Genomic DNA, 12261 nt, shown 5'->3' with positions numbered 1-12261 from the left:
AAGGCGCTCCCAGATCGACGACAAAGATGGCCGCCGGCGGCTCCAGGGGCGGGCTCAGGAACGGTTTTCATTGGTCGAGCGCGAGTCACGTGGCCGTGGCTGCCCAATGGCGGCGGCCTGCCCAGAAGCCTGCCCTTCCCTACCGGCAGAAGCGTCTCGAAGGCCCAGACGCAAGATGAGAGACTGCCCCTGGACCAGTGCACCTCGCGCCTCGCGCCTCGCGCCCACCACGGCCCCTCCCGCCCTATTCGGATGGGACCCAGGCAGGACTCCAGGCCTGCACGATGCATCTTTTTCTCCCTCTAAAGCATCTACTTTCTTGTCAGTTCCTAACAGTGCAATTGCAGGTTGCTGATGGGATTTTGCTTCGTGGAAGGTTGCTGCGAAGAACAGCCGCAGGCTTTTCTTGCACATGTCTGACGGTACTGCTAACGTTATCCCCATGTCGCCAACAGCAGGTTCTCCATAAACGTTCCTGTTGGTCGTGCACTCTGCAGTCTGTAAGGGGATGTTAATTGAGTCCGTTCACTTGCTTTGAGAGAGACAGAAGGCATCAGGGATTAATTAACACGCCCATTTCACAATTCAGGAGGCAGGCTCGGAGAGGTGAACTGACTTCGCCAAGGTCACGCAGGAGTGGGTGGTTCCCACCCGGGCGTGCCTAACCCCCAACCTCCACTGAGTGCATCAGGCTGCCTCCACCTGCCTCCACCGGGGGGGAGGGACAGAATTTTCCCCTGGGGGGTGGGGGTGGGGAGGGATGTCAGATAAAATACAGCATGCCTACTTTAATCTGAATTTCAGATAAGTACTTACATATCCCAATGTCGCCTGGACCATACTCAGTTATTTGCTGCTTACTGAAATTCAAATGTAGCTAAACGTCTTGCGTTTTTATTTGATGAATCTGCTAACCCTTATTTGGGGGAGACTTTTCCTGGTCACTGAGACCCAGAGACGGACAGAGATGGGTAACTTCGTCACATAAGGGGTTAGTGGCAGATCCGGGATAGAACGCAGCCTTGCCGGTGCCCCAGTCCTGTCTCTTCGCGGGGTTGTGAAGCCCTCCGCAGTCCCCAGAGCAGGGGGTGGTGCTGAGAACAGCTGCCTGCCCCACCCCCCAGGCTGACTGTGTGACCGCACCCCCTCCCCAGAGGTCCCACTGGGCAAATGCACACTGCCAGTGGTGTGAGAGGAGGTGAGAAGAGAGGACACGCCAATTCAGAGGAGATGGTATTGACTGCGATTTCCAAACAGGAGTACCAGCTGCTCAGGAAGCAGCTAATTAAGCAGAAGACTCCAATTAAGAAACAGTTTGAGTGTTTGCAGCAGCCACCCAGTTTGGGAGCCACAGGCTCAGGTTCCTGGTCCCCACGGGAGCTCACAGGGACACCTCCCCCGAGGCCATCAGCCTCCTGGCCTTGTGTGTTCTGGACAACGATCGGAGGGGTTATGCTGGTTGGGATTCCAGGACCCTGCTGGCCTCAAGGGGACAATTCCTGGGAGCAAGACGGTTTTTTCTCTCTGTCCTGGGACAAATTTCTCTGCGCCCTAGGGTCTTGGTGGCCCTCGCAGCTTTCCACCGAAAGGCAAGTATTCTGTTTATGGCAGTGGACTTGCCAGAGAGCCTATGAACTCAGGCAGGCATGAACTGTACCTGTCTCTGAGTTTTTCATTTTATTTTCACCTTGGTTTCAGCTCTCTTTCCACTCCTCTGGGAGGAGGAGGGATCAATTCAAGGACCCGGCTTCCAGTCCTCAGGATGCACCTACACTCTGGAGGGACTGAACGTGGTGCTGAGTCCCACGCAGGCAGGGGTCGGCAGCCCCACTGAGGTATCCTTGGGACCTTCTGGACCTCCGCAGTGGGCCTGGCCAGTTGCCATGGAGACCACAGTCCCACCTGCTAAGGATGCTGCTTCCATCTGCTGGTGCTGATTGCAATAATGGCCCTGGTGATTTGTGCTTCCCAATATTTGCGTCCTTTGCCACTGCCCTCCCTCCCACACTGCCTGCAGACTTGGCCAGGTGACTTGCTTTGGCAAACGGAGTAGAATGAGATGCAATATGAGCAGAAGCTTGAAAAAGACCATCACTGAGGCTTTTTTTTAAAGATTTATTTATTTACTTGAAAGTCAGAGTTACACAGAGAAAGAAGGAGAGACAGAGGCAGAGAGAGAGAGAGAGAGAGAGAGAGAGAGAGAGGTCTTCCATTTGCTGGTTCACTCTCCAGATGGCCACAACGGCTGGAGCTGCGCTGATCTGAAGCCAGGAGCCAGGAGCTTCTTCCGGGTCTCCCACGTGGGTGCAGGGGCCCGAAGACTTGGGCCATCCTCCACTGCTTTCCCAGGCCATAGTAGAGAGCTGGATCAGAAATGGAGCAGCCGGGACTCAAACTGGCACCCACATGGGATGCCAACACTGCAGACGGTGGCTTTACCTGCTACACCACAGCGCCGACCCTGAGACTTTTTTTTTTTTTTAAAGATTTATTTATTGAAAGGCAGAGATACAGAGAAAGAGATCTTCCATCTACTGGTTCACTCCCCAAAAGGCTGCAACAGCCAGGACTGGGCCAGACCGAAGGCAGGAGCCAGGAGCTGCTGCTTCATCTCCCAGTGGGTGCAAGGGCCCAAGCATGTGTGCCATCTTCCACTGCTTTGGTTCACACAGGCACCAGAAACAGTGGAGGATCAAGCAGTTTGTTATGCCAGCAGGCTCAGCTGGAGTATTTTCCTGAGCACTGAGCAACAATCCCAAGTTTCTTAACAATATTCATATGTTCATCAGCATCATACCTTTGCCGTAACAGCGTCGGTGGCTTTACATTGCAGCCTCTGTGACTTAGGACCACAGTTCCAATGGTCGGTGGGTCCAGTATGTTTATAAAAGAGACACCCGGGGCAGATTTCTAGGAAAGATTATGGCTGGAGTTTCAGAAGCAGAACTCAGGACATCATTCCTCCCTAGACACGATCACCACGCACAGCTGCTTCGCCAGATAATTGGAAGCAGCCGCTTTCCAAGGTTAGCGCTGGGGGTCCGCTTTCCTCCCTTCGTCTCTGCTTGCAGCCTGATTTCCTCTACATTGCAACAAGGCAAAATGGACTAAGACAGGGGGGACGGAGATAGTGGTGTGCTCTTACCTGTCCCAGGTGATTCCAGTGTGCAGCCAGACTGAAGAAGCACTGGGCGGAGCGTCCCAGAGCAGGTGTGGATCCCCAGAACAGGTGCTGCGTGATAAAGCGCCATTCTCACAGGGTGGCAATGAGCAGGGTTCTTCAGTGGCGATGTTGAGATAATGACCGTTCAGAAAGAGCGCTGGATTTTAACCCCAGGATAAACCCCAAATAGATCAAAATCTTTTTTTTTAAGATTTATTTATTTATTTGAAAGGCAGAGTTACACATACACATACACACACGGTGGGGGGGGGGGAGAGGGAGAGAAAGAGAGAGAGAGAGAGAGAGAGAGAGAGAGAAATAGGGAGAGAAAGACAGATCTTCCATCTGCTGGTTCACTCTCCAAATGGTTACGATAGGCAGGGCTGGGCCAGGCTAAAGCCAGGAGCCTGGAACTCCATCTAGGTCTCCCACATGGGTGGCAGAGGCCCAAGTACTTGGGTCATCTTCTGCTACTTTCCCAGACATGTTAGCAGGGACTCAAACCAGCACCCATATGGGACACCAGCATTGCAGGCAGACGCTTAGCCCACTGTACCAGAATGTCAGCCCCTCAGGGTTTGAAGTCTTAAATGTTACAAAAGGAGGAGGAGGAAGAGGAGAGGGTGAACAGAGGGAGAAGGAGGAAGAGAGGAAAAAGAGGCAGCTGGAGAGAAGGAAAAAACATGAAGATTATTATTTTTTAAACCGATTATTGGGGCCAGTGTTGTGGCAAAGCGAACACAGCTGCCGCCTGCGGTGCCAGCATCTCATACAGGAGCCGGTTCGAGTCCCGGCTGCTCCACGTCTGATCCAGCTCCCTGCTAATGCACCTAGGAAAAGCAGCAGCAGATGGCCCAAGTGCTCGGGCCCCTGCCACCCACATGGCAGACCTGGAAGAAGCTTCTGGCTACTGGCTTTGGCCTGGCCCTGCCCTGGACCTTGTGCCCATCTGGGGAGTGAACCAGTGGATGGAAGATCTGCCTCTCCCTCTTTCTCTGTAACTCTGACTCTCAAATAAACAAAGAAATCTTTTAAAAAAAATTATTTCTTTGAAAGGCATAGTCAGAGAGAAAGAGAGTTATCTTCCATCCATTGGTTCACTCCCCAAATGGCTACACCAGCTGGGCTTGGTCCCAACCACAGGCAGGATCCTGGAACTCCATCCCTGTCTCCCACCTGGGTAGCAAGGGCCCAAGCACTGGGGCCATCTTCTCTTGGTTTCCCAGGTGCATTAGCAGGGAGCTGGATCAGAAGTGGAGCAGCCGGGACAGGAATCGGTGCTCATGTGGGATGCTGGCTCCACCATGAAGATTTTTGAAGTTATAAATAAACTTACAGAGTGGGAAAGACCTTACTAAACTGGTTGAAAGCCTATAAAGAAAAGATGATGAACTCTGAAAATAAAAAATAAAATCTAACTTCTGAAGGTCACAAATGACAGTCTGAAGAATACATTGAGAATACTCTTGTTGGACAGTGTGGACTAAACCTTCTTTGATAACAAAGAGCTCAAACAGCAAGACACAGGCAGACAGCTCGACAGTAAGACAGGCAATGGGTTTGAGTGGACAGTGCGTGAAGGTGCTCAGTGTTGGGTTTGGAATTGCTCAGAGATCTTGCCTTTCGTCCCTCCATAAAAGGGAGACAGACTGACCTCAACACAGACAGGCTGCTTTATTGAAGCAAAGAGGTTGGCGGCAGTCTCTGCAGACACTGTGTACAAAGCACAATCAGGGCTGGGGTCTTTGCCACTGCCGGGGAGGGAGAGGGCTGCAGCTGGCAGGTCGTGGGGAGTAGGGGGCTCTTTGAAGCTTCTGGGAACTTCTCCCCTTATGTTTCATTTGTTTTGCTAGTTATTTTGCGAGGAGTCTCTGGGAAGTCCCAGCTGGTTCTGCACCAAGGGTCTTATCAGAAGGGAGGAAATGGGGCAGGGGGAAGGGGAGGGGGGTAGAAGGGAACAGTGAAGGGGCAATAAGCCCTTATAACCCCCACTCAGAGGTGCAAGAAATGCCTGTTGCAGAGACACTGCATCCTGGGTCTGTGTACCCCCAGGAAGTGGGGGTACACTCCATAGTCGTGTTACTCAGGACAGCCTAGGGTGGACACAACCCAGTGCCCATCAGGGGAGGGCGGAATAAACAAATGGAGCTGTAGCCAGAGAGTGGAATAGTACTGGGCCATGAACAGGAGTGCAGCCCTAGCACACATTGCACTGTGGATAAACCTTGAAAACGTGGAGCTAAGTGAGACAAGCCAGACACAAAAGACCACCAACACACATTGCTTTTTTGACTTACATAAAGTGTCCAGAGCAGGTGTGGAAAATGGATAAATGGTTTCTCAGGGTTGGGGAAGGGGAGGGACTGCCACAGGGCTTCTTCCTGGGGTGATGCAAATCCTCTAGAAGTGATGGTGGTGACAGCTGAACAACTCTGAATACACACAGGACTACGGAACTGGACACTGTCAACAGTGCATCGGGGAGCACACGAGTGACAGCTGGTCTTCTGTATTTTCATGGATTCGGCATCTGCAGAACAAACAGCCTCAGGTCTAAAAGACTTGGGGAAAAACGCAGCGTCCATACTGAGCAGGTGCGCACTGTGAAACAACACAGTCTAACAACGATTTACATCATATTCATCTTGAATTGTGCTTTGTAAGGCACCGAGAGATGATTCCAGTGTACAGGAAGTTTCTGTGCAGATACCAGACCATTGCATAAAAGGGACTTGACATCCTGGGGTGGGGGTGGGGTGGGGGTGGGGCAGGGGTCTTGGAACCATAGCTCCCTGTGGATGTGCAGCGACAACTGTGTATCTCAGTAAGGTTGTTAAAAAAAACAAACGACAAACAAGCAAAAAACACTGAGTTCAGACTTTTCAGTCTCCAGATTGACAAAATTTGCTAAGAGTATGGGGAGACAGAGCCTCTCACATACTGTTAATGGAAGTATCAAATAACACCATGTTTTTGAAGAGCGTGTTGCGATCTTTACAAGAATTAAAACTGGGGCTGGCGCTGTGGCTTAGTAGGTTAAACCTCCACCTGCGGCACCAGCATCCCATATGGGTGCCGGTTTGTGTCCCAGCTGCTCCTCTTCCAATCCACCTCTTGCTTGTGACCTGGGAAGGCAGTGGAGGATGGCCCAGGTGCGTGGGCCCCTGCACCCGTGTGGGAGACCCAGAAGAAGTTCCTGTCTCCTGGCTTCAGCTTGGCCTGGCTCCAGCCATTGCAACCATTTGGGGAGTGAACCAGTAGATGGAAGACCTCTTCCTCTGTCTCTACTTCTCTCTGTCTGTAATTATGCCTCTCAAACAAATTAAAAAATCAGGGTGGGCACAGTGGCATAGCAGGTAAAGCTATAGCCTGCACTGTCGCATCCCATATGGACTCCAGTTTGTGTCCCAGCTGTTCCTCTTGTGATCCAACTCTGTGTTGTGGCCTGGGATTGCAATAGAGGATGGCCCAAGTGCTCGGGCCCCTGCACACACGTGGGAGACCTCTAAGAAGCTCCTGGCTCCTGGCTTCAGATCGGCCCAGTTCTGGCCATCGGGGCCATTTGGGGAATGAATCAGCAGATGGAAGACTTTTCTGTTTGTCTGTCTAACTCTCTGTCTGCCTGTCTATAACTCTTTCAAATAAATAATAAAACTTTAAAAATAAATAAATATTTTAAAAGAAAAAGACTTAAAACTTCTATGTGACCCTTCAGAAATACTTGCAATGAGCCCAGTACACCTGCCCAGGTACACTGCTGGGACATTGTAAGAGCACAGAAGCTGAAATCCAGACACACAGACGGAGGACGCAGTGACACAGCGGAACAAAGCAGAGCCGCTGGAGTGAGGTGGGCATCGGAGCCGCCGCCTCGGACCTCTGCATGCATGTCGGAGGCCCAGTGTGAGTCCTGGCTGCTGGGCCCTTCTGATCGAGCTCCCGGCTAATGCACCTGGGAGGTGGCAGAAGATGACTCAAGGACCCGGATTCCTGCCATTCATGTGCTGGAGATCCAGATGGAGTTTTTGGCTCCTGGTTTTGGCCTGGCCCAGCCCTGACCATTTCAGCCGTTTAGGGAGTGAACCAACGGATGGAAGCTGTCTCTCTTTTTCTCTCTGTCTCTCTGTAGCTCTTTCAAATACATAAATAAATAAATCTTTTTTAAAAAACTGCTGGCACACCCACGTGTTCGAGGAGGAACAACCAAGAGTGGCCATCTCCAGGGAGAGTGCCTCTAATAGGAAAGAAGAAAATTTTTTATTTTAGTATTTGTTTATTTGAAAGGCAGAGTTACAGAGGGAAAGACAGAGACAGACAGAGCTTCCAACACTCGTTCATTCCCCAGATGGCGGCAACAGCCCTAGCTGGTCCAGGCTGAAGCCAGGAGGCAGGAGCTTCTGCCAGCTCTCCCACAATGGTGGCAGGGGCCCAAGTGCCTGGGCCATCTTCTGCTGCTTTTCACAGGCCATTAACAGGAAACTGGATCAGAAGTGGAGCAGCCAAGTCTCAAACCTGTGTCCATATGGGACGCTAATGTTTCAGGCGGTGGCTTTTCCTGATAAATCATAATGCCGGTCCCACAAAGGTTTTAATTTTCATTTTATATTTCTTTGGCACTGAGTTTTCTAGATTTCTTTGGCACTGTGCATCTATTAACTTTAAAATGCCACTGTGGCTACCTGCGCAGTGGCCTTAAAAAGCATTTCCCATTTCTTTATACTTTCCGTATAAAAAAAAAAAAAAACCTTTTAAAACCTCCTGCTTTCCAGAAAAACTTGAACTGTTTCCCCGTGAGCAGGTGGTCATGCCCTGCTGTTCTCTGCGCGGATCTGCCTTACGGCTCACGCCCGCCCTCTCTGGACCCATTTCCCCTCTTCAGGAAAAGGCGGAAGGCTGGGGTGGGGATGTGAGGTGAGTGCTGGGAGTGTGGCTGGCTCTGGCCTGTCTGGCCCCTGGGGGTTGGCCACAACTCTCCAGAGACCACTGGATCTCCCACTGCTGCTTCCTGTCCTGGGGATGGGGGTCTCGGGGTGAGGCCTGAGGGGGTCTAGGGGTGAGGCCTGAGGTGGGCTCCTCTCAAACAGCAAAGTGCGAGGGCTGCAGGGGCCTCCCTGAAGGCTGGAGAGGGAGCAGGGAGAATGTGTGCCTGTGTGTGTGTCCGTGTGTGCATGTTTGTGTGCCCATGTGCATACCCTGTGTGTGTATGTGGGTGCACGTGCTGTGTGCATGCATGTGTCTTGGGAGCTGGACCCATGCATTCATGGTGTTAGGTGGGAAGTCAGATAGAAGCTTATGTGTGTGTGACAAAGGCCTAAAGAGAAGACATCTACGTCCAGCACATGCATCTGCATCTCAAAGTCATCCCGATAACGTTTCAGGGGCAGCCCAGTGTTCGCATCCTGCCCTGCCCCCTTCTACCTGATAACCTGCCAGGTGGGGGTCCCCGCCCCTTCTGCCTGAGAGTCTTCCACCATCTCCCAGATGCAGCCCAGTATCTGCATTTCAAATACCCTGCTCTGGATCCTGGGTTAGGACAGCACCAGCTAGGCTTCCTCCTGTCTGATACCTTCAGGGGAAAACTCAGATAGGAGCTTCTTAATATTTATATCCATAAAATCCTTCGTTTCAGGAGGAGATGTGTGAAGACAAAGACCCATCTCCTTAAAACCCCCGGCCTCAACCGGACTGTGTGCGCAGCCCTCTGCCTCTCTGCTGAGCTGCCCACCAGGCCTGCGCAGGTGTAATCTCTCCACTCAGCCATGTAACCCCGCTCTCCCCCAGTCCGAGCGACTGGGCGCTCTCTCTCAGGTTCTGTCTGGAGAGGTGCCCATCCGTTCTTACAGATGTCTCTTCCCTAATAAACTTTGCTACTTTACTTTCCACTATTCTCTTCTCACGCCTGAATTCTTTCTTGCGCGAAGACAAGAACCCTACCGTTCACCAGTAACAGTGGGACCATTTTTCTGTGTTTGGTGCATGTAATGGAGCAGACTTCCTGCTAAGCTCCAGGGTTCCTTATTTGACTTGGGCCCCCTTCCAAGATCACCCATTCTTATTGTAGTCTAAGTCCTCTTGGACAGGATCCCTCTGTGCCTTGTTGAGTGAATACTGGGCCCAGCAGACCTGAACTGCCCTGGCACCACGCCCGTGTGTGAGCCCGCCTGTCTCCTTCCCTCCCTTCTCCCCACCTGCTGTGTGCCAGGTACTTTCTCTTCTGCGGAAGGGCCCCCGCATTCTCGGCATCTTGGTTTCATCCTGGGACTGTCAGGGACATGAGACTCAGGGGGAGCCAGGTGCAGGCCTGGGCGTGGCCACAGCGCCTTGAGGGTGTGGCTCTCTGTGAGCTGGCCATGCATCTGCACCCATTTTCGTTTGTCTGTGTACGGGGTGTGGTGCTGTGGCTGTGTGCCTGTACTTGTGGGCTGCGTGTCTCCTATCTGTGCAGCTGAGGGAGAAACAGCACGTGTGAGTGTGTGTACGTGTGCATGTGTGTGCGTACTGTGTCTGTTTCCAGCAGCGCTGTGGACTAATGAGTTCCCAGGCCCCAGAATTCCCTCAGGACCAGTCCTCTGAAGCCAAGCAAACAGCTGCTTGCTGGGAGCCTGGAGCTGGGAGTGATGATTTCTCTGGGCCCAGGGCCTGCAAACAGCCCTGCTGGTCTCCACAGGCCCAGTGCCACTCCTCCGGCTGGGGCTGGGGCCTCTAACAAATGGAGTGATCTCTCCTCCCTTTGGACTTCACCTGGTCACCAGGCTGGACCAGCTCCTTGCCTCAGGGTGGGGTTGGTAGGTGGCAGCAGCCGGGACTGAGTGTCAGGCTCCCATGATGGCAAGCCCTGGGCACGCCCCAGGCCACCACCACCTTTGCAGGCGGTGCTGGGGACGGGAGACAGGCCCGTTTCCTGCTGCAGTGGCGGCTCCGAGGGAGCTGGGGGAATGACCAAGCTCTCGCCTCTCCCAGAACTCAGTGGTTAGTCTCTGCCCCCCTCCCTAGACCTCATAGACCTGCCTGCCAGTTTGTACCCTGCTGGGCGCTGCCCCTCATGGACCCTGCCACCAAGGTTTCCAGTCGGGGTTGGCCAGTGGCAGGTGCCAGCAGGGCCCCGGGAGTGGGGCAGAGACAAAGCCGGGGCATCCCCCTCACCCCGCGGTTAGTCGGAGCCTTCTCTCAGGCACCCCAGGCCCACAGCAGAGCTCTCACTGGCTGCGGAAAACCATGCCTCTCTCCCCATTTCAGGTTAAGGGTGAGGGGTCCCCACGGTTGGCAGCCTGGCGCTGCCCTGTCTCCCGTCAGTTCCCTAAGGGATCTCGCAGCTTCAGTGGGTGCAGCAGACCCTGTGCAGTGGGCCCTCTCTTCCTGGCCGGGGAGTCTCCCCCGAGCCAGGAAAAATCTGGGTCCTTTTCTCCTCAACAAGCTCAGCTGGCCTCCAGGCCTCTGCACTTCCGGTCTCCTCGCTTGTTTAAAAATCATTTCCTCATTAATAAAACAAACACATTTTATTATACTCAGCAGCGAGTGACTGAACAAACACTGGCTGACAGTGCTGCTCTTCTGATGTTGTGTTAAATCCGCAGAAATCCAGGTGCTGGCATGCAAGCAGGTGCTGTCTTGACTGCAAAGGTGTGGCTTTAACTTTTTTTTTTTTTAATTTTTTGACAGGCAGAGTGGACAGTGAGAGAGAGAGAGAGAGAGAGAAAGGTCTTCCTTTGCCGTTGGTTCACCCTCCAATGGCCGCCGCGGCCAGCGCGATGCAGCCGGCGCATCGCGCTGATCCAATGGCAGGAGCCAGGTACTTATCCTGGTCTCCCATGGGGTGCAGGGCCCAAGTACTTGGGCCATCCTCCACTGCACTCCCGGGCCACAGCAGAGAGCTGGCCTGGAAGAGGGGCAACCGGGACAGAATCCGGCGCCCCAACCAGGACTAGAACCCGGTGTGCCGGCGCCGCAAGGTGGAGGATTAGCCTAGTGAGCCGCGGCGCCGGCCGGCTTTAACTCTTTAAAGAGGATGCATCGCCCTGGCTGATATCGCCTGCGACTGACATGCTGGACACATTTCTGGAGTCAATCCCGTCTTATGGGTGCCTGCTGTTTTCAAAAGAAGCGTTCGATTTTGGAGGTTTCTTCTTCATTCTAAGCTGAAATACATTCCGAGATCATGAAAGGGAAAAGAATAAGTGGGCAGTGTTCAGTAAGTCACTGCCTTTCATTACAATGACACTGTAAGACACTGGGCGGGTGTTTGGCTAGCGATGGGCCGGCAGCTCAGGGTCTCGGCATCCCAGATTCCCATGTCAGTGCAGCGCCTGGGTTTGAGCCCCGCTCCACATCCTAACCTAGCAGGTGGCGGGAGGCCCAGACTGATCGGACGCTTGGGACAGACAGGAGCTGCTGTCTGTTATCTGCCTCCCACGCTCAGCCTGTGCCTCCCGCAGCAGTCAGCACATTGTATGTCTGACCTTGCTTCCTGGTTCAAGGTCCAGCTCACTCCCTAAACTGGAGCCTGGCAAAGGCGCTCAGATCCCCCCCGCTGGGTCCCCAGGGCAGCATCTCTGCAGAGAAGGGAGAGGCCCCCGTACAACAGCCTGAACAGCACAGGTTGTTTCTCCCACATACGGCAGTGTCGGCGGGAGGCCCAGGCTGGCATTGTGGGTGAGTGTTCCCCAACCTCTGGGGGCTCCCCTGACTGTCTCCCTCCTCGGCATCAAGACACAACCTAACACACCTCTTAACCAGACCCACATGGCTCCCAGGTCCAGCCTGCCCCAGACCGTCATCCCGTCAACCACAGCCTCCGTGCGCTCTCCCAAACCACAGAGCAAGTGAAGGAAACTTTTGGGTGTGACCCAGGGCCCTGGCACACACGTTTCTGCCCGATGCCCGAGTCCTCGTTACTGGGCTGTGTCTGACACCTGTCCATTTCACCCTCGTGGGTCACAGCATCTTCCTCCCTCACGTGGAGACAGCCACAGCTCGGCCCCTGGGGTTGCTGCCAGAATTCTCGGCGCATAAGGCGTTCAGAACAGGTGCTCTCTAAAGAACAGCCGACCTTATTATCTCTTGATTCTCTCAGCCTCCCCAGGAGGCCCGGGCCAGTCCTC

The sequence above is a fragment of the Oryctolagus cuniculus genome, chromosome 10, assembly GCF_964237555.1.
Source record: "Oryctolagus cuniculus chromosome 10, mOryCun1.1, whole genome shotgun sequence".
Classification (NCBI taxonomy): Eukaryota; Metazoa; Chordata; class Mammalia; order Lagomorpha; family Leporidae; genus Oryctolagus; species Oryctolagus cuniculus.
The sequence above is the reverse complement of the archived record's forward strand: the minus strand, read 5'-3'. Positions refer to the sequence as shown.